Source organism: Heterodontus francisci, unplaced genomic scaffold (genome assembly GCF_036365525.1).
Source record: "Heterodontus francisci isolate sHetFra1 unplaced genomic scaffold, sHetFra1.hap1 HAP1_SCAFFOLD_1810, whole genome shotgun sequence".
NCBI classification, from domain to species: domain Eukaryota; kingdom Metazoa; phylum Chordata; class Chondrichthyes; order Heterodontiformes; family Heterodontidae; genus Heterodontus; species Heterodontus francisci.
Window position 1 is genome coordinate 6,145 of NW_027141854.1, and position 3,856 is coordinate 10,000.

A 3,856-nucleotide genomic window follows, 5' to 3' on the forward strand; every position below is an offset into this window, starting at 1 on the left:
AATCTGTTCCAAGGCCTTGTTTTCTCTCGCTCGCCAAAACACTTTGTCTGTTTTCACAGCCAGTCTACCGGCCTAGACCCAACTGTGCGATATTTCAGAGCCGGCAACAGAGCATGGAAAGTCCGCCAGATTTACCCTTAAATGCTCATAAATGACTTCCAGGCACTCTTCGGAAGGTCTTTTATTTCAAAAGAAGGTCCTTCCTTGAGGGAGCACTTCTTCGGCCACTTTGCAAGTGCAACCGCTGCCAGCAAAAGTTCTGAAAATCGAGTTCCCGAAAATCTCCGGGTACCCCGCCAACCCCCAGCCACCCGAATCGCAAGTGTCAATTCGGCGGGTTGCCTGCCGGTAGTCCTTCCGAAAATGAGGCGCCAAATCGCCGCAACGGCCATTTTTCATTTCGGCATCGGGACTTCCGACGGCAACTGATTAACTAGCCCGGGGACTAGAGCGGCAGCAAATGCAACGTGCCCTCTTGGCGGGAGCAACTTGACCGCCCCCGTGGGGAAAGGTCAACTCGGGGCCCGGGAAAGTCGCCGAGTCCGACCCCATACACTTCCATGAGTTGGGGGTTTTGGCCTTCCCGGCCCAAGGCTCGCCTTATTTCGGCCTGCACTTTCGGAAAAGGGTGCATTCCTTTTGGTTAATGATTTCACCAGCCCGGGTCTTAGCCTCTGCCCCGACGGCTAAGTCTTTTGGTTAATGATTTCCTGCGGCTGGGACTACCCTTTCCCCCGCCCTGCAGGCACCCGGGTCGGGAGGCCGTCGGGGGCACTTTCCGGGGCAAATCCGGACCCTTACGCAAGGGAGAGTGCGCCCCCCGCCTCGGCCGGGGGTCAGGCTGCCGCCTATTAAGCCCGACAGAAAACCCGAAAAATGGACGAAAATGGGAAAAAATCCCCATCCGAAAAAGGCTTAAAAGTCGGTTGGGCGGCAGCTAGGGTCGGTCTCTGCAGACCTGGAGGCTCGGGTGGACTCTTGGAATAAACGTCCAAGTCCCGACTTGCCACCTCCTACTACTGTGCAGATACCCCGCCAACCCCCAGCCACCCGAATGACAAGCGTCCGATCAGCGGGACGAATTTGACAACTCTGGCCGGACCTCTGGAACTCCATCCCGGGTAACCGGGGCAAATTTTTCCGCTTGATCGCCCTTCCACTGGTTAACCATTTGCCCTTTCGGACTTAGTCTCTGGACATTATTCGACGGATTTTCTGGTTAACCATTTGCCCTTTCGGACTTAGTCTCTGGGCATTATTTTCGACTTTTTGGTTAATGATTTCATACTTTTTACTTACTTTTGCCCTTTTTGGTTAATGATTACTCTGCTTACTGGTTAACCATTTGCCCTTTCGGACTTAGTCTCTGGACATTATTTTCGAGTTTTTGGTTAATGATTTCACACTTTTAACATATTTTTGCGCTTTTTGGTTAATGATTACTCTGCTTACTGGTTAACCATTTGCCCTTTCGGACTTAGTCTCTGGACATTATTTTCGACTTTTTGGTTAATGATTTCACACTTTTTACTTACTTTTGCGATTTTTGGTTAATGATTTCACACTTTTAACATATTTTTGCGCTTTTTGGTTAATGATTACTCTGCTTACTGGTTAACCATTTGCCCTTTCGGACTTAGTCTCTGGAGATTATTTTCGACTTTTTGGTTAATGATTTCACACTTTTAACTTAATTTTGTGCTTTTTGGTTAATGATTTCACACTTTTTACTTACTTTTGCGATTTTTGGTTAATGATTACTCTGCTTACTGGTTAACCATTTGCCCTTTCGGACTTAGTCTCTGGACATTATTTTCGAGTTTTTGGTTAATGATTTCACACTTTTAACATATTTTTGCGCTTTTTGGTTAATGATTACTCTGCTTACTGGTTAACCATTTGCCCTTTCGGACTTAGTCTCTGGAGATTATTTTCGAGTTTTTGGTTAATGATTTCACACTTTTTACTTACTTTTGCGCTTTTTGGTTACTGATTTCACACTTTTTACATATTTTTGCGCTTTTTGGTTAATGATTACTCTGCTTACTGGTTAACCATTTGCCCTTTCGGACTTAGTCTCTGGACATTATTTTCGAGTTTTTGGTTAATGATTTCACACTTTTAACATATTTTTGCGCTTTTTGGTTAATGATTACTCTGCTTACTGGTTAACCATTTGCCCTTTCGGACTTAGTCTCTGGAGATTATTTTCGACTTTTTGGTTAATGATTTCACACTTTTAACTTAATTTTGTGCTTTTTGGTTAATGATTTCACACTTTTTACTTACTTTTGCGATTTTTGGTTAATGATTACTCTGCTTACTGGTTAACCATTTGCCCTTTCGGACTTAGTCTCTGGACATTGTTTTCGACATTTTGGTTAATGATTTCACACTTTTAACTTAATTTTGTGCTTTTTGGTTAATGATTTCATACTTTTTACTTACTTTTGCGATTTTTGGTTAATGATTTCATACTTTTTACTTACTTTTGCGATTTTTGGTTAATGATTTCATACTTTTTACTTACTTTTGCCCTTTTTGGTTAATGATTTCATACTTTTTACTTACTTTTGCGATTTTTGGTTAATGATTACTCTGCTTACTGGTTAACCATTTGCCCTTTCGGACTTGGTCTCTGGACATTATTTTCGACTTTTTGGTTAATGATTTCACACTTTTAACTTAATTTTGTGCTTTTTGGTTAATGATTTCATACTTTTTACTTACTTTTGCCCTTTTTGGTTAATGATTACTCTGCTTACTGGTTAACCATTTGCCCTTTCGGACTTAGTCTCTGCACATTATTTTCGAGTTTTTGGTTAATGATTTCACACTTTTAACATATTTTTGCGATTTTTGGTTAATGATTACTCTGCTTACTGGTTAACCATTTGCCCTTTCGGACTTAGTCTCTGGAGATTATTTTCGACTTTTTGGTTAATGATTTCACACTTTTAACTTAATTTTGTGCTTTTTGGTTAATGATTTCATACTTTTTACTTACTTTTGCCCTTTTTGGTTAATGATTACTCTGCTTACTGGTTAACCATTTGCCCTTTCGGACTTGGTCTCTGGACATTATTTTCGAGTTTTTGGTTAATGATTTCACACTTTTTACTTACTTTTGCGATTTTTGGTTAATGATTTCATACTTTTTACTTACTTTTGCGATTTTTGGTTAATGATTACTCTGCTTACTGGTTAACCATTTGCCCTTTCGGACTTGGTCTCTGGACATTATTTTCGAGTTTTTGGTTAATGATTTCACACTTTTAACATAATTTTGCGCTTTTTGGTTAATGATTACTCTGCTTGCTTGTTACTGATTTCCCCTTTCGGACTTGATCTCTGGCCGTTCTTTTCGACCTTTTTGGATAAGGTTTCCACACTCTGAAATTATTTTGGGCTCACTGATTAGGCGAGATCAAGGGGGCATGCCTGGGCACTTTGGGCTCAGTTTGGGAAGGCGGCGTCCGTGTGCTCCTCCGCCCTTCCCGCACTTGCGGCTAGGTTTGCCAAACTGCGCTGACCCGCAGCCCTGCCTTTTTGCCCACGGCACGGAACGACTCAAGTCTGGCTCCGTTCCAGGCCGTTGCCTCCGGCTGCCCGCCGTCCGGCCGGCCTGGGACGTACCCCGGCTGACGGCGCCGGAGGCCCTCTAGCAGCCACCGGTGCCGCGGGCCAATGGGTCCGGGCGTTCCGGAGCTATCGGTGGGGAAGTGCTCTCCCCTTTTCCTGACGCCGTTCGCCCGAGCAGAGGTGCAGCCTGACGGGACTGCTGTCGCCTTCCGCGGCGCACCGGCCCCTTTCACCTGCCGTCGACCGCGCGGAGCTCGGACCTCCCTCCCCGAAG